Genomic DNA, 20,158 nt, shown 5'->3' with positions numbered 1-20,158 from the left:
CTTTAAATTTATTGACCATTTAAACTGAATGCTTGTTATATACACTATGCTCATCTTTGAGTAAAATATTTTAATCAAAGAAATTTGTTAAAACCCATGAAATCCTTACTGAATATATCTTATTTGAATTAAAAATGAATTAACTATATATTGGAAGTCGCGTTCCCTTTTACAAGACAAGTTAAGTTGGTCTTTTCTTAAAAAAAAACTGCCAGTTTTTTTAACGACATTATATATTCATATTGTGACCACCTATAGTGTGAACATTTTTAAACATGAAATATCTACTTTGTGTGAAGTCAAAACATATTTATTTTATATTTACAAAGAGACTGTGTAGCAATTACCAATAATTCCTGATATTAAATTTGAGCATAGTATATCTTTAATAATAGACTATAATTATTACAGATATTATATTTAAACTGTTTTTACTACCCTTTACTGTTTCTATTTATAGGAGTCACTACTGCGTTTAATGCAGGACCTGAAGGAAGAAGGAAATGCCTTGTTTAAAGATAGTCACTATGATATAGCATGGATGCACTACAGAAATGCAATATTTGTTGTTAGAATATTAGAAAATCGATTTTTTCACACAGTTGAGAATGAGTTTACATCTTCTCTATTCTCAAATAGAGCATTTTGTTGTTTAAAAAAGGTATGCTGTTACATTAATCTTACAAATAAACTTTAATTTGTTTTGTTAGAAAATTTTAGAATGGAGGTGTTAGGTTTCCTTTATGATTGTCTGGGTTATGTTAAATAAATGTCTATGAAATACATAAATTTAAAATTACAAATAAAAAGAAATCTTGCCTTACTTTGATTCAGATTTAATAGTGGAAGGTGTGAATATATTCTTTAAGACAGGCTCCTTAATACATATTCTGTTATGAAGTGGGAGGGCATTGACTGTGTTAGATTAAAAATGGTTAAAACATACTTTTTCTCATATACTATTTGTAACCGTCATTCTGTTTATGGCGACGGACATTGTAAAATGCCTTTTGAAATAAACCCTTGAATCTTGGTTAGACTGGCAGTGTCGAAATTCAGTCTAACAGTGTTTATGAAATATATTTTAAGAATGTAAATGGGTATTGTCAAGTTGAAATAAATCATGTTGATTTAATGCTATTTTGATATGTTTCATTAATTCAAGATTCACAGATATATTCCTATAGAACGGGGTAAATGCATAATGTTGAGTTAATGCTATTTTAAAATGTTGTTTACAGAGTATGTTCAAAGAGGCTGTCCAAGACTGTGAATCAGGTATGTATATAATTGTCTTGGTGCACTATATAGAATTACTTTAAAAGCTTATACAATATTATATCTTAAATGTTTCTGTTACTTTTTATAGAAATAATGAATAATATTTAAAACATATACAATTTTCTGTAATCAGAATTATAATTGAAGCCATATTCTGCTGGAACTGAATGATAAGCCTTTGCCACCTACATGTATATAGAGCCAGGGGCAGTCTAACTCTTAAACTAAGTTGGACTATTCCAAAGTCAAAGCCGGACAAAACCTTCTCACAAAATCATCAGGTTAAAGGTTAACTACGACATTAGTTAGAAACTGTATTTTTTTCTGATGAAAAACAACAAAATAACATAGAGGCTATATTTATTTTGATCATCTTTGTTTTATTTTAGCTATTGGTGTATTTCCTAAGAATATAAAAGCATATTATCGACAAGCTCAAGCATATAAAAACATGAAGAAATTTTCTGAAGCCTACAGATCTGCTTGTAAAGGACAAGAAATGCAGCCTAGCTCTGTAAGTCTTAAGTTTAAATATAAAATTATGTGATATTTATACATGCAATCAATTAAGTGTTGTTTTTTTAATAAATAAATAAAGAAATCAACTTATAGAAAACATTCGTTTTGTCAGTATTTATGTAATTTATTATGCAATTTTTTTTCTATAAAAAAAAATAAAATAAAAAAAGTAAAGATTAGCATGAAATGTAGATAAAAGGTCATATCTCATTGTTGCCTTGTAAGTAGAACAAGTCATTGGGCTATTTATAGTAACATGCTGGTTTTTCCAGTTTTCTTTTACATTTCCATTGATGCAGCAAAGTAAAATAGACCAAAAACTATTAAAGTATTATCAACATTTTATTCTATATTTGTGTGTTATTTTTTGTCCTTGTCATTAAAGCACACTATGAAGATAAGGAAAATGAAAGTACAATTACAAAAATTCCCTGTTTCACAACATATAGGATCTTAAAATAGAATTTTCTTATTATGTAGATAATATAGATATTACATATCTTTAAGTTTATTTACAAAAAAAACAACAACTTTAAAGTCTTTAAATATTATATAATGCAGCAAGTTTATTCCAAATTTCTAAGGTGTGCATTTTTTTTAGGTACATTGTGTTAATGTAACAGGAAGTGCAATATTAAACTGATAAGTGAATACACACAAAAATGAGATAAACATTTTTTTTAGAAAATCAGTATTTATAAATATCGAAGTAAGTGTTACTATAGCTGCCAAACAAGAAGAGATTGAAGAATAAGTATATCTTTTCTTTATAATGATATAGACTAATGATTTATAGATATAGAATGGGGTGGGGTAATATTTATTTATTTTTTTTTTTTTTGGAAAATGTTATAACTGTTGTTAATGATATGTCAGTATTGAAACAGAAGTATGATAAAATTTTGATATGTTTAAGGAGGCATTAAAGGAATTAATAGATGAACTAGAGCCTAAGATCACAGTAGGTTCAAGATCCGGGGAGCAACAAGGGAGACAAACAGCAGAGGTATCAGCAAAGTCAGGCCAGGTGTTGAGTTCAGGTGATAATAATTCAGGTCCTGATAATGAATGGCTGACTGGAACTAATATTGCTGTCACACAAAAGGTATTTTAATTAATCTGTCCTGTACTAGTGTACCTGGTTATTTAGATATTCTGTTGTTTGATTTAAAGTGACATTATGCCCATCCAAGGGAGTATAAAGTGTGAACAGGTTAAAGTCAAATTGAGTTTACATTTTGCTTTAAGTTCAGTGGCTCAATGAAATTAGTTTAAATATCCATAGAACTTTGTCTGTAACTTTCAATTTATAAATGAGTGGAGCAGTCTTTTTATATTTTAGACAATTTATATTTTTTTTATGAAATAATAAGCATAATATCTCTTTAAGTACATGTATTGATGTAATGTTCAAAGAATCATTTCTTTTAATAACACACCAAATTCTACATGGGTAAATTTTACTCTTAAATAAGATTTATTTATTAACAATCATTATCAATTTTCAGAATTTTCCACTTAATGTTGGAAGCTATTGTTGGAGACATCAAAAGAATCTGTTGAAGACTTTTGTTATCTAGTTTATGACAATGATAGTCTTGTATATAATCATTAATCAATAATTGAGTTACACATTGAAATTATTGATTTCCTATATGTCTTATTATGATATTGTTCATTTCAGCAACTTGAAACAAGATCAAAGATGACAAAGAAAAGTTAGTATTTTATCTCATTGCTTCCATTTCTTATTACTTGATATTCATTACTAATGTTTAATTTATTAAAACTTTTTTTGTTGGGCTTGTGTTGTAATGACTGTGAAATCAGATACAATAAAATACCACCTAACAACCACACCACAAATGGACTATGCCACTATAGAGGGCACTTTTTAAAAGTAAAAAAAAAGTTGCCTTCTTTATTCATGGAGAAAAATGATCAGTATACCGACCACATCTCTAATCCGGCATTGCGACCATTTCTGTCAGACATTTGTGTAATGATGTGTAGTTAACACTATGTTTAACATGGTCAATGATGTTGACCTCTCTATTTATATCTTTGTATGACAAGCTATAGTAAAGGGAAATTTTGTTATACAGCTAAAAAGAAGAGCAAGGGTGGATCTAAGAGTGTTGTTGTATCAAGTATTGAACCCGAGTCTGATAGTGATGATCCAAGTCCAGCTGAGTATGAAGATGATACTGAGTTTGCTAATATGCTCAGAGGTAAGACAGTATCTCAGACCACCATAGTGTACTGTTGTATATTGGAGAGAATAACTTATTCAGTAAAAGTATTATTCTGGTTAATTTAGCAGAATTTGCCTTTTGGAGTATTTAATCCCCACCTTGGCTTTGCTGATATGTTATATATTGAATTTATTTATGTTTTGATATCAAGGAAATGTTGACATTCAAATGAACATTTTATGAAAAATTATGGATAATACATGTTTACACTTAAGATACTAATTTTATCATTAAGGTGTTACATTTTCATCACTTTCCATATCATTCATTGATTTTGAAACTGAAGTATAAACAAGAAATTGTTGCTTTTTTATCATTTTAATCTTAATTTTCTTTGTAAGACTTTAATACTTCTAAAAATATGCTTATGTTTCTTGAGATAATGTTTAATCCATTTAACTTGAGTAACATGGTTGTATGTTGTTTTATAGTGTCATTAGAATAATTACACATATAACTGTAGGTTTAGCTGAACTACATTACATAGATACCAGCTCCAAACTCGCAGAGAAAGTTAGAAAGTTATAAAAAGTAGTTACATATTTTTTAAACCAGATGGCAAAACATGAAATATTTGGATTGTTTTATGATTCAGATGTACAACAGAATAGTGCTACAGGTAGGGTGGGAACAATAAATGGGCGTGGTATATCAGGTGGGTTGGATATAATTGCCCCGCCCACTGAAGAGGACGAGACACCATGGTCATCATTTCCACATGATTTAGAGGAAGATCAAATTAAGACTGACATATATGATAAACAGGTATGTTATATGTTGATAGAGTTACATTAATACTGAGGTAACAGGTATATGATGTGTATAATGAAGAAAATAATTTGTTAAGAGTACAAACTTCACTGTTAATGGGGAATATTTTATTAAATTTTTAAAAAATAAAATTATTTTTTGTATTTGACAACGTCAATGGAAGAAACAAGTGGCAATGGAGCCTTTTTACCTTTTTTATCATATAATAATCGAAAACATATTTTTTATACATTTAAAGTTAGGTTTTTTGTTGTTTTGTTTTCCATTGATGTATAATAAAAACATGGTTATTAGGCATGATATAAAGTGCTGATTGTGTTGTTTACAGGCTGCTATGGGACTGGACAACTTTTCTACACCAGGTATGTTACATTATCTTAACAAAACTTTGATCAGAAATAAATCAATTAAAGTAATGCAACCAATGTGACTGTCTTCCATTTATACTATTAACTTTTAGAACTCAAAGTGATAAGCATTTGCACACCCAGGCAGTCTGATTAGGGTCTATACTGTTGGTTTGCTAACTATAAATATTCAGTTTGATATAGCAAAAAGTAATAAAACTAATAATTGATATTTCCAAAAATGGAAGACAGACATGTCCATTCAAGGGTATAAAGCTATATCTTATGAAATATTTTCATTTAATTTATCAACAGTAAAATAATATTGCTTTCATAATCTTATTGTAGATTCTTAAAAGAGTTGTAACATAGAGTGTTTCTGTTATTTAACACACATGAATATTGTGCTTAAACATAATCAAATGTTCCGGAAAAGAAATTTTATTCTGCTATTTTAAGTAGGGTTTTATCCATGTAGGAATGATTTTGTGCACAAGCCATTTACTTTTAAGGCAATTTACTACCATATTTATTTCATACAAGCATTTTAGATTTATTCTTTTAAAAAATTCAAACTATAATTTTTGCAGCAGATAGATACATAGCTTTATTTGACATAGATGCATATGAGAATTGTGAAGTGATTAAAACATTGCATTAGAATATTTTCTCAATTATAGAAGGTATAGATTCTGAGGGTGGTAGCTTCAGCTATAGTAACACATCGTCAGGTCGTAGTTCAAGAGCTTCACAGAGTCCCGCTAAGTTCGTAACTGTACCAACTCGTACACAAAGTTTGACCCCTTCCCCTGCTCCAGCTACAGTGCCGCAGATTAACTTCCCGCTAGAAGATGAGTTTGACTTTAAAGTTGCTTGTCGACACTGTTTCTCAAAGATTGGTGAAGGCGTTAAAGGTATAAGTTATTTCTAATTTTTAAATAACTACCAGCATTTACATTTTCATGTTTTATGATGTGTAAGAATAAATATGTCTGTAAACATCCTAAAGTGTAAGTGAATTTTAGAAAAAACCATTACAATTTTGATTGACTGAAGATTTGTTTTATTTAGGTCTTAAAAGAGGTCTTTGTTCCTGAATTATTTTCTAGGGGAATCTTGCAAGTGAAAATGAAAACAAAGTTTAAATATTGAAATAAAACATTTGTGTTAGCACAGGTTGTTTATATATGTATTTGTATGACTACAGGTTACAGATATGTAAATGCAGCTCATCAGTGTTTACGAGATGTGTTAATATTAAAGAAGAAGAACATACCAGGATTAAGTTGGCTGAAAGTTCGGCCACGACCCGAGACTAAAGGTCATTACGGAATATATAAGATATGTACACAGTTTAGTCAGAATAAGCCATGTAAGGTTGCTGAAGATAAGTGTACATTTCCTCATCATCAGGCTGAAGCTAGTATGTGGACGATTGATAGAGATGGAAATTTTTCCATAGAAAATTTCATTTTGCAGTGTAGGACATACAAAATATGTAAGTACTTTAATTGTACTAATAATCACATTGTTATAAGATAAAGAAATGTGATCACTGTACCGAAAAAACAAATTATTTCTCTGCTGAAATGTTTGTATGAAGTGGCTTGTGATGCAAAGCAAATAAAAAAAAATGTTTTTTTAAAACCACAAATATTGTGCTGAATTAAGTAATCATAAAACTATCTTAAGTTTTTATAATAATTTGACATCTCTTTATTTCGTAATATTCAATTGAATTGAAGTATTATTTCAATATTGTACATTAATGCCATGACTGCAATGATGAAATTGATTATGGTATTAAGTTTCACTCTGTGACACATAATATATAAGAAAAAATACAGTTAGATATAATTCATTGTGCATTAAAACACTGATTGTTATTGGTTGGTTTTTTATCAGATACCAACTTTGTGGCCTTTCTTTATAGTATTTGTCTGTGTATACCTCATTCAAGCAAACCTCTAACTGACCAATGATTGCTAATTTCCATTTAACTCTGCTATTATATTGTCTTATTTAGATGATAGTGAAACACTGAATGCCCAGAAATTGAAGCAGCAGTATATACCAGGGTTAAACTATGGCGGTAACAAGAAGAAACCTACACTGGAAATAATGGATAGCCCAAAGCTGAACAGACCAACTCAGCCATCTTTTACAGCGAAACCTGCGTCATCACAGCTACTTAGACCAAATATCCCACAGTCTGTACCTCAAAACAGGTATAAATATTAGTTTTCTAAATATATATTGGAATGAATACATACATCATTTAAAAAGCAACTTGTGGAATACTTCATTGATATTAAAGTTTGTATAATTATAAGTACGTTAAATAATACTTGAGGTCTACTTTCACCAATTAATCCAAAAGCATTCATAATTTTTGCCATATTAAAGACTATTGTAAATATATGATATTTATTTAGATACGATCCAAATTTGATATTTTTAGACAGATATAGTTTCTATCCTTGCAGATTCTCAGTACCACAGAATGACTTTTTGAGCCATCCACCACCAAGTGGCGTACCAGTATCATATCCACCACCATCACCAGGTCAACACATGTCACCTTATACTGGTCTACCACATACTCCTTACTCACCACAATTTAATGGATACAATTATGGTAAGTTTCTGCAATAAAGTTATCCAGAAAATTTATAGATGGCTTTAATGTTGAAACTGTCTTAAAGCGAGATTCATGTATTGTTGTCTATGCATAAACAGTTTAAGTTCTGTTTGATACAGACAATAAATTATTTGCTTGCAGTTATTTTTAAGATATTCAGTAATTCTGCCAAATTTGTCATTTGTGGCAGAAATAACGAAGAAAGGAAAACATGGGGTCTTCCACCTCCATGAATGATAGTAGGTCCTATGCTGTGATTTAAAACTTGACTGAAAGAAAAGGTTATGTTATTAAAATCTTGTATTTATACAGGTCAATATTCACAGCCTCCCCCTCCTGTACCCAGTCAGAGGGGTCAGTGGAGTTTACAGATCCCAACTGTAATAGAGGATTTGGATCAGCAAGGAATGGAACTACAGCAGTCTGTTGCTAAACTTGAGAATCCACTAGCTGAAACTCATAATGTATTTGTGGTTTGTCAGCATTGCTTTAAGGCTACAATTTATCCAGGAATTTATGAATTTATTAATATAACCCACAAATGTGAAGAAACCATGCTTGCCTTAAGGAGGAAGATTCCAGGAGAACCTTATGTTAGGGTGAGAGAAAGGAAGAATCATCGTGAATTTCCAGGAAATTATATATTATGTAACAGCATTCGCTATAAAAATCCTTCATTTTGTAAATACGGAGAAGAACTTTGCAGTTTTGCACATAATGACGTTGAACGATATTTTTGGACACTTGAGAAAGATAACAAGTTTAACATTACTGAGTTTCTGATACAAAATAGGAAGTTTTCTGTTGGTAAAGGATTTAGTCTTGAGGAGATTTTGAATAAACATGGAGGTTATTTTGAATTTATTTGTAGAGCATGTTATTATGGAACTCCACCTAAAATATCATTGATAAGTTCTGACCCAACAAAATGTAATGGTGATCCGCCTGGTCATACATGGAAGGATTTTAAGATTCTTGCTCATGTTGGACCTGGTGGGGTATTTACTCTAATTAATCCTCGAGGGTTTCTACATAAGTCAGCCTTTTTCAAGATATGTAAATGGCTACAGTTTTGTCGCTCTAGAGTTAATGCTACATGTAGGTTTGCCCACAGTATGATCGAACGAGATATTTGGATGTTGGAAAGAGACTGTGGTATAAAGAGAAGTGAAATAGCCAGTCAGTCTAAGCTGATTGTGATAGGGCCGCCTACTCCAAGTTCTGGATATTCCTCAGGTCAGAGTTCATTTGTCAAAACAACACCGACACCATCTGTAACAACTTCTTATACACCAGAGCCAAAACAACAAGTTGCAGTCCAGGTATAAATATCACTTACTCTGCTTTAAAATACAATATTATTTACTCCATAAAATATTATTATCTGAATTAAAATATAACTATTTATTATGGTATGCTAAAATGAGAAAAATTCTTAATTTTTGACAGTATGTAAAGATATTGATGACATTAAATTTAGTGAATTGAGCTCTGCAATGGTAGGCAGACATATTTGCCAAAGTAAAATTATTACAGGTCATTAAACTGTTTTAGATGTAAGTGTACTTTCAAATTAAACTGGAACAATAAAGGTTATGACTGTATTTTGTTTTAGAGTGCTGAGCCACAAGGTATACCGTCAGCCCCGGATGGTTTGTGCCCTATAACTGTACTAGAGGTGTGTGAGACCTGCTGGAAACGTGGTCAAAGGACTCAACAGCAAGCGGGCAAGGACAGATGTCAGAAAGGTCATGGTAACTGGAGCTGTAATATTGTCTATCTACTCAGTCCATCACTGAAAGAGCTTCGACCTCTGCCAAGGAAAATTCCATCTGGATTAAACTTTATTGTTTGTCAGTATGTGAAAGATGGGAAAAAGTGTGGATTTACAGGAAGAGGGCCATGTCAGTTTGCTCACTGTACTGAAGAAATGGAAGCTTGGAAATTCATGTGTGGTAAAAACTGTAAGTTAATATTTTCTTCATTTTCTAGATCTGTGACTTGCATTCTGTCTGAATGAAAAGCCTGTCAGATAATTGTTAAAATAATGCTAACATGTCTTTGTAATGAATTTATCATTTATTTATATCTCTTAAATTTCCGTTTTACATACATGTAATTGATTGTATTACTAATTCGCTATTAGTAAACATTTTTAGCTCACCTGTCACAAAGTGACAGGGTGAGCTTTTGTGATCGCTTTTCGTCAGGCGTCTGTCCGTCCGTCGTCCGTCCGTCCGTAAACTTTTGCTTTAAATGACATCTCCTCATAAACCCCTGAGCCAATTTCATCCAAACTTCACAGGAATGTTCCTTTGGTGGTCACCTTTAAAAATTGTTCAAAGAATTTAATTCTATTCAGAACTCTGGTTGGCAACCGAAAGAAAAATCTTTAAATATCTTCTTTTAAACAACCCTAAGAGCTAGAGCTTAGATATTTGGCATGAAACATCTTCTAGTGAGTGTCTACCAAGTTTGTTCAAATAAAAGCCCTGGGGTCAAAATTGGCCCCGCCCTGGGGGGTCATTGATTTTCCCTATATGCATATAGTAAAACTTAAAAATCTTCTTTTAAAGAACCGTAAGAGCTAGAGCTTAGATATTAAGCATGAAACATCTTCTAGTGAATGTCTACCAAGTTTGTTCAAATTAAAGCCCTGGGGTCAAAATTGGCCCCGCCCCTGGGGGTCATTTATTTTCCCTATATGCATATAGTAAAAACTTAAAAAATCTTCTTTTTAAGAACCATAAGAGCTAGAGCTTAGATATTTGGCATGAAACATCTTCTAGTGAATGTCTACCAAGTTTGTTCAAATAAAAGCCCTGGGGTCAAAATTGGCCCCGCCCCAGGGGGTCATAGATTTTCCCTATATGCATATAGTAAAAACTTAAAAAATCTTCTTTGAAAGAACCCAAAGAGCTAGAGCTAAGATATTTAGCATGAAACATCTTCTAATGAGTGTCTACCAAGTTTGTTCAAATAAAAGCCCTGGGGTCAAAATTGGCCCCGCCCCAGGGGGTCATTGATTTTCCCTATATGCATATAGTAAAAACTTAAAAAATCTTCTTTGAAAGAACCCAAAGAGCTAGAGCTTAGATATTTAGCATGAAACATGTTCTAATGGATGTCTACCAAGTTTGTTCAAATAAGAGCCCTGGGGTCAAAATTTGACCGGCTCAGGCGGTCATTGATTTTCCAAATTTCCTTATATGTGTATAGCAAAAACTTAAAAAATCTTCTTTGGAAAAAAACAAATAGATAATGTTTAGATATTAAGCAGAAAGATCTTCTAGTGAGTGTCTACAAAGTTTGTTCAAATAAAAGCCCTGGGGTCAAAATTGGCCCCACCCTGGAGGTCATTCATTTTCCCTATATGTGTAAAACTATAGCAAAAATTAAAAAAACTTCTTTGAAAAAACTCAAATAGTTAGAGTTTAGATATTAAAGACGAAGCATCTTCTAGTGAGTGTCTACAAAGTTTGTTCAAATAAAAGCCCTGGAGTCAAAATTGGCCCCGCCTCAGGGGACATTGATTTTCCTTATATGTGTAAAGCAAAAACTTAAAAATCTTCTTTGAGCTCAAGTTTAGATATTCAGCATGAAACATTTTTTAGTAAGTGTCTACAAAGATTGTTCAAATAAAAGCCCTGGGGTCAAATCGGCCCTGCCCCAGGTGTGTCATTGTTTTTAACTATATGTGTAAAGAAAAAACTTTAAAAAATCTTTTTTTTAAAAATCCCAACAAGCCAGACCTTAGATGTTTAGCATGAAACATTTTTTAATGGTTGTCTACCAAGTTTGTTCAAATAAAAGCCCCGGGGTTTAAACTGGCCCCGCTCCGGGGGCCTATGTACAGGTGAGCGACTTCAGGGCCATCATGGCCCTCTTGTTTTGTGTTTTGTTGAGTTTTTCATGCAAAGAGAATTTACTTAGTATTAAGTCAATTGATAAACATGTACATGTATATATATCTTTATCGTCATTACCACTTGACCTGTTGTTATGACGCACAAATATCATTATTGCAGTAAAAACACCAGCTGACTTATCAGAGGCAAGCAAAGCTGCCCAGAAAGCTCGTGCCGAGACGGCCAAGAATAAGATCAGTGGTCAGTCTGTAGTGAGTGTGAGCATGAACACAGTTAGTGCCAGCCGGCCTGCTATGCCAGTGACCAGTGTTCATACATTCTACTGCCACTATTGTGGTGTCTCTTGTAACAGTCAGAAACAGTGGGACGAGCATTGTGCTTCTGAAAAACATAATTTTAATGTCAATTCTGACAAGGAACATCAGTGGAACTATAGGCAACCACCCTGGACATCTGGCAGATTCTATGAACTTTGTGAAAAGTATGTACTTTTTTGTTTCTTATGTGTCTGTTATGAAATGTCTCTACATATACTGAAAAAATCAGATAGATTTGTTAATGTTATAGAGTAATAAGGAGGCTGTAATAATATTAAGTGATCTTTTGTTTTGGATAAATTAAGAAAATCATAGGAGTTTTTAACCAGGTTTTCCAACAGTTTTATATTTGGTTGTTCCAAATGGTCGTTATATAATGTTGGCATACAGGTGGGTATAAACAATTTCTTTAATGTGCCATTTTCTCTACATTTCTTAAGGCATTTCAGCATAATTTTAAAAGAATATCAGTGAGTGTCCTTGTTCATATTGTCTAGAGGTATTCTTTTGATATTGTTTTTGCCCTTTGTTTTTCTTTTCATATTTGTAATATTAGCAGAAGAATTGGTTTAATGACATTTCCTGTCACTTGTTTATAGCATATGAAACAATACAAAAGATATATATATTATTGGTAAATATAGATTTAATTTCTTATTCAAAATAGATGACATGTATTTTAATACATAGAAGCTTTATTTAGACATGTATTCTATTTATTGTTACAGACATAATGATGGTGGTCAGTGCCAGTATTCTAATGTTCCGGACATGTACAACCTGTGTCGCTATGCTCACAGTCAGGATGAGCTAGATGAGTGGAAGGAACGCTACGAGTGGAGACAGATGAAGAGAGAGATGGCAAGACAAGAAAAAGTTTTCTCTTACATGGATGAATTACTGGAGAAATACGAGAACTCTACAGATCCTGTCAATGTTGTAAGTTCCCTATGTTCAACTTTGAATCAATATTTTTGGTTGGACAGATTTAACATAGTTAAAGTTCTAAGTGCAGCATATGTATATATGAGCATTTGGGTCAAATGCAGTATGTTCTCTGTAGCAGTTTCCCAATCATTTGTGTTGAGAAGTTGTAATGTGCAAGAACTTGCAGGAAATCTGGGAAGTTCTGGTGCGGAGTCTAGGAATAAGTAAACAAAAAAATAAAGAGTTCATTCAAATTGTGTTATGAAATGGGTCTCTGTTGACAAGTCTTTATTGTCTTACAGGCGAGGCATTTCAGCAAATGAGAGCTTCATATATCCTTTTGTTACTGATCATTTGGGCTATTTGGGATAATTCTATTATGTTGTCTGAAATAATTTATGTAGCAGCTCCTTACTATTTTCTTTTACAGATAACAGAAAGTCTTGATGGAGTAGAGATAAAAACTACAGGAGAATTACATATATACCGGGAAGAGAAGCAAGCCAAATATACCTGGGTTTTTGAAATTATTTCTTTGGTATGTATTGTTTGATAAATAATCCTCATTAGAAATAGGTGACAAAAAATGGCTAGCTGGTTAAGTCTGTTGAAGGGATACTTATTTTCAAGTTTTTCATTGTTGAGGTAAATGTTACTTGCACAACAATATTCTCTGGAAGTAGTTTATATGTAGAAGTGGTCGTAGGTTTATTCTCACACTCGAGCCTGTAATTCATATCAATTAACCATGTTGTCATCAAGTTCTTTCCATATTAATTTTTTCTGTAACATTGTGGTAGGGCCTATTTTGTTCTCTACATAATCTCTGAGCAACTTGCAATTTTCAGTTATAAAAAGGACTTACTGATGATTTACTTTTTTGTCCCTTATCCAGCAAATGTTATATCTTTTATCACTAAGGGTTTAAATGAAGACTGTACTCTTTTCCCATTTATATAGGGATGACTGTGCCTTAAACCTTGCCAAAATATCTGAGTTTACTGTTTTATTTTATATTTGTTTTATATTTGTTTTATTTTGTATGATACCTTGGACAGTGCCTGCTTTATGTATTCAAAGATTTATCAATCAGTTTATCATTTATAAATCATTCTGTTACTAATATAGAAATGAGTTACCTGAACTGTCAGATGTTCACCTCCGATATCATATATTACAGGAAATTTTATTTTGTTTTGCAGAAACCTCTTGAGAGGGTAGCACTATTATATAATCGTGACAGACTTCACTTCTCTCTAGTTAATGTATCCGAGAGGTCATGTCAGATTGCCCAGGGTGACATGTTTTGTCACAATGTCAGCCACAATGGCAAGCCCTTGTATGAGGTACAGCTTAACTTTTTTGGGAATTTTGGATCTTTCATGCAGGGTTTTATTTTTACTTTTTGGGCCAAAATTATCCCCTTGTTTGTAGGGGGTTACTGTGGGTAGGGGAATCAGTCTTTTTCTAAAAATTAAAATCTCCCCCAAAAACTAAAATTTGACCCTTGGGCAAGCCCCAATCGTGAAGTTACGAAGGAATTGGAGGATATAGAAGAAATGTTAGTGAAGAAGTACAAGGAGCCCTCTTCCTCGGAGACTGTTGTTACCCAGACAACAGTAACTAAGGAGTTAAACAGACACAATTACAAGGCTAAGATGCATAAACTGTTAGAACTAGAGGAGATGACGAGACATCAGACAATATCAAGGTAAATTATTTATGTTTGAAACTATATTTATGAAACTAAGTACAAGTCATCCAGGTAAATGATAGTTTTTGTGTGATTAATTATGCCCCCATTTCGAAGAAAAGGAGGTATATTGCTTTGCACTTGTCGGTCCGTCGGTCCGTAGACCAAATGGTTTCCGAGTGATAACTAAAGAACCCTTAGGCCTAGGAACTTCAAACTTGGTATGGGTGATTGGTCATGACAAGTAGATGACCCCTATTGATTTTGGGGTCAAGGGGTCAAAGGTCAAGGTCACATTGACCTTGTAAGCAAAAACGGTTTCCGATCAATAACTAAAGAACCTTAAGGCCTAGGAACTTCAAACTTGGTATGGTGATTTGTCATGATCAGTAGATGACCCCTATTGATTTTGGGGTCAAGGGGTCAAAGGTCAAGGTCACATTGACCTTGTAAGCAAAAACGGTTTCCGATCAATAAGTAAAGAACCTTAAGGCCTAGGAACTTCAAACTTGGTATGGTGATTGGTCATGATCAGTAGATGACCCCTATTGATTTTGGGGTCAAGGGGTCAAAGGTCAAGGTCACATTGACCTTGTAAGCAAAAACGGTTTCCGATCAATAAGTAAAGAACCTTAAGGCCTAGGAACTTCAAACTTGGTATGGTGATTGGTCATGATCAGTAGATGACCCCTATTGATTTTGGGGTCAAGGGGTCAAAGGTCAAGGTCACATTGACCTTGTAAGCAAAAACGGTTTCCGATCAATAAGTAAAGAACCGTAAGGTCTAGGAACTTCAAACTTGGTATGGTGATTGGTCATGATCAGTAGATGACCCCTATTGATTTTGGGGTCAAGGGGTCAAAGGTCAGGGCCACATAGACCTTGTTAGCAAAAACGGTTTCCGATCAATAAGTAAAGAACCTTGAGGCCTAGGAACTTCAAACTTGGTATGGTGATTGGTCATGATCAGTAGATGACCCCTATTGATTTTGGGGTCAAGGGGTCAAAGGTCAAGGTCACATTGACCTCTTGGGTAAAAACAGTTTCCGATCAATAACAAAAGAACCCTTAGGCCTAGGAACTTCAAACTTGGTATGGTGATTGGTTATGACCAGCAGACGACCCCTATTGATTCTTGGGTGAAGGGTCATAGGTCAAGATCACATTGACCTTGTAGGTAAAAACGGTTTCCGATCAATAACGAAAGAACCCTTAGGCCTATGGACTTCAAACTTGATATGGTGATTGGTCATGATCAGTAGATGACCCCTATTGATTTTGGGGTTAAGGGGTCAAAGGTCAAGGTCACATTGACCTTGTAGGTAAAAACGGTTTCCGATCAATAACGAAAGAACCCTTAGGCCTAGGGACTTCAAACTTGATATGGTGATTGGTCATGATCAGTAGATGACCCTATTGATTTTGGGGTCAAATGATCAAAGGTCAAGGTCACATTGACCTCTTAGGTAAAAACAGTTTCCGATCAATAACTAAAGAACCCTTAGGCCTAGGACTTCAAACTTGGTATGGTGATTGGTCATGATCAGTAGATGACCCCTATTGATTTTGGGATCAAGGGTCAAAGGTCAAGGTCACATTGACCTCTTAGGTAAAAGCAGTTTCCGATCAATAACTAAAGAACTCTTAGGCCTAGGAACTTCAAACTTGGTATGGTGATTGGTCATGACCAGCAGATGACCCCTACTGATTTTGGGGATTAAGGGTCAAAGGGCAAGTCACATTGACCTTGTAGGTAAAAATGCTTTCCGATCAATAACTTAAGAACCCTTAGGCCTAGGAACTTCAAACTTGGTATGGTGATTGGTCATGACCAGCAGATGACCTATTGTTTTTAGGGTCAAGGGTCAAAGGTCATGTAAACATTGACCTTGTAGGTAAAAAACGGTTTCCGATCAATTAACTAAAAACGCTTAGGCCTAGGAACTTCAAACTTTGTATGATGATTGGTGGTGACCAGCAGATGACCCCTATTGAGTTTTGGGTCAAGGGTCAAAGGTCAAGGTCACATCGACCTTGTAAGTAAAAACGGTTTCTGATCAATAACTTAAAAACGCTTAGGCCTAGGAACTTCAAACTTGGTATGGTGATTTTTCATGACCAGCAGAATACCCCTTTCGATTTTGGGATCAAGAGGTCAAAGGTCAAGGTCACATTGACCTTGTAAGTAAAAACGGTTTCTGATCAATTAACTAAAAACGCTTAGGCCTAGGAACTTCAAACTTTGTATGATGATTGGTCTTGACCAGCAGATGACCCCTATTGAGTTTTGGGTCAAGGGGTCAAGGTCATGACCAGTAGATACTTGATAACCCTTATTAATTGTTTGATCACTGGGTCAGAAGTCATGCATAATTACCTTATCACATGAATAATTGGCTGCTGATAGGGGGCATACATGTTTTACAAACATATCTTGTTACTGTTAAGTAAAATATCTAGAATTATGCAAGTGTTATAGTTAAAACTGTAATTCAGTATAATCACCTGAATTTATAAAAGAATGTATACATAGTTATAGAAAATTATCTTTTGCTTTATTGACTGGTTATAGCATCAAGTGAAGTTATGTTTTTTCTTTTTCACCAAAATTATTTCTTAAAGTGGTGCAAAGATAGTTTATTAACGTGTCTTGAAATCAAGATGTCACGAAAAGTTACACCTGTATTGCAGTATAGTGGTGTTAATGAAAGCATTAAACTTAAGAAAATGTTGTGGTGTGTAATATAGTATGTAACATGCACACTTAAAGCGTCAGTAGCCCATGATATTAAGTTAAGATATTTATGTTACAGCTATAACCTATGTGTGACCATCGAGTGTTTACAAGCCATAGAAGAAGCCACTTATGTATTTGCAATGGCTGGAGAATTGTTTGCTAAAGTTCCCTTACAGGAGAACTTGACAGAGGATACAGATGCTGGCAAACTTATTCTTACTAGTGTACGTAAAGTACTGCTAGCACCCAGATCTGATTCCAGCAAGGTCGTCTATGAAGCTTCCATTGTAAACAAAGAAAACTTTGAATTTGACGGAAGAGGCAGAGATTTTATTTACCTATGCTTGTCTCCTCAATGTGTAAAGCAGCTTGGATTAAAGCCAAGGACTAGTATTGATGTAGAGATACAATTCCAGATGGATCGTCTATTTTTCTGTCGCATGCATTATGCCATTGATCAACTACATTCCTCAGAGATTGTGTTTCCAGATGTCCCCAAGATCAACCCACTTCGTAATGAGAAACACAACCTCAGAATTTCGTAAGTTTGATGATGTTTTTTATTCATTTAATGAACATTCGTCATTTTTCTAAAGATGGTTGATCATCTCATAAAGTAAAATGTAGGATGTTGTTAAAAAAGGAGAATATTAAGTGCTATAATGTGGTATTCATTTTAGCTCATAAGACAAGTCTCATATGTAGACAATTTTTGTATTTTGTGTCATATTCTCATAATTGGTTGTCATCATCATTAGGGTATTTTTCTTCAAATGGAGCATATATTACTAACATGTATAGGAAGTTAGTCAGCATTTAGGTATTTCAAATTTAATTTTTTTTTCAAGAAATGCTTTAACTAAAATTGCCTTTTGCTTGTATAGGTCATCTGTATTAAACCCCGACCAGATGTCTGCTGTGCGGCATATTGTAGCTGAAAGGACAGGATACACTCCACCATTTGTTCTGTTTGGACCATTTGGTACGGGCAAAACTGAGACTATTGCTCAAGCTACCATGGTTCTATTGAAGGAAACAAAAGACACAAGAATACTTATTTGTGCCCAGTCTAACAGGTAACTGTATTATAGAGATATATTGTTGAAACAAAATATGCATTATTTATTTTGAAAAACTTTGTTGAATTAATGTGCATAATATTTATTCATGAGTTTCAAATCATCACACACATGAAGGTTTTTCTCTTTTTTTCCCCCATATAATTGGTGACCATCATGGAAAACTTAACATACATTGATATTATAATTTTCAGTGCTGCTGACCTGTATATAGTGAAGCATTTTGATACTTTCTTGAAGAAATCAGGTAATCAGGCTCTGGTAAAGCGTGTTTATTTCAAGGACCGTCTGTTATTTACTGTGACACCACAAGTAAAGAGCTACTGTCTTCTGTCACCTGATGGTGATGCCTTCCAGATGCCAACACATGATGATATTGAGAAATGTCGGGTTGTAATTGTCACGGTTACAACATCTCTTGTCCTTGCAAAGTTAGTATTTCATTATTTGTACTGTAAACTCTACTTAAATTGATGTTCAGCTGATAAGCTAAACAATATTGATGCATCCAAATATTGTTACCACCCTCTGTTCTACATTTAGTTAACTGATACATGTTTCTTTTAAGATGTATAAAACAAATTTTAGTTGAAAATTTGAGTAAATCGGCAGTTCTGTCATTTATAAACCTGATACAATCATGTTCATTTATAGCTACATATACATGTATAAATTTAAACACTGGAAAAATTTTGTTCCTGAGATAACTTCATCTATAATAGTAATGAAACTATATTGTATCGTTTGACAATATTCTACATTATTTTATTAAATCAAGCTGATAATTGTTGAACATTGAGAGCAATTTAAGTTGTAAAATATGTGTGCTTGGGTAACTGACATATCTGAATTGATACATCTGAAATATTGATACATTTGATATTGATACATGCCAAGCAGCTTATATTATAAATTATAGGAACCATGGCAGACTTATGGATATAATGATATATCAGCATAAGCAATATTGATATAATAGAAGTTTACTGTTTCATTCATCAACATTATAATTGTATGTAAGTTATACTAATTTATATGTAATATGACATTGTGAATGTTTTCAGTAATTTTGTGTATATTATATATATTTCAGTCTTGGTCTACAAGGGATGTTTACTCACATATTTATAGATGAAGCAGCTCAGACCTTGGAGAGTGAAAGCCTCATGCCACTTACCCTGGCTACAGATAAGACCTGTATAGTGCTGGCCGGGGACCATAGACAGATCAGTCCTAAGGTGTACAGTGTAGAAGCTAGGAACCAGAATCTACACCAGTCATTATTGGAGAGACTGCACCAGTATTATGACTCCCACTCTACATTTATCCCGGAAACCAGCCCATTGAATATACTTCTTAGTATCAACTACAGAACTAAGATGGAGATATTGAGATTTATTTCAGCTGTATTCTATGGAGGGCCAGATGTCTTAAAATCTGAGGCAAATATAAGATCTGTTTTGTCAATTACTCCACTGGCATTTTATGCTGTACAAGGCAGAGAAGTTCAAGACGAGAATAGTATATCTTACTACAATATGTCAGAGGTACAAGAAGTGGTGGACAGGGTGGATGATTTGTTTGACAAGTGGCCAGAAGAATGGGGCACTCCATCTGCCAAGGATATAGGTGTAGTTACACCATACTATGATCAGGTAGCAAATATTTCTATGAGCTATTTAGATTATATTAACTCATTGTATTTTATTTTAAATCTTTTTA

At 33.5% G+C, this 20,158-nt stretch overlaps 1 pseudogene; it reads left to right on the top strand.

Annotated features, from left to right (window-relative positions):
- Nucleotides 1-20,158, top strand: part of LOC132743838 (helicase with zinc finger domain 2-like) — a 44,884-nt pseudogene that overhangs the window by 7,589 nt on the left and 17,137 nt on the right.

The sequence above is a fragment of the Ruditapes philippinarum genome, unplaced genomic scaffold (assembly GCF_026571515.1).
Source record: "Ruditapes philippinarum isolate M1 unplaced genomic scaffold, ASM2657151v2 ctg7512_1_1_1_1, whole genome shotgun sequence".
NCBI lineage: Eukaryota > Metazoa > Mollusca > Bivalvia > Venerida > Veneridae > Ruditapes > Ruditapes philippinarum.
This window is presented reverse-complemented; position numbering and strand designations above follow the sequence as displayed.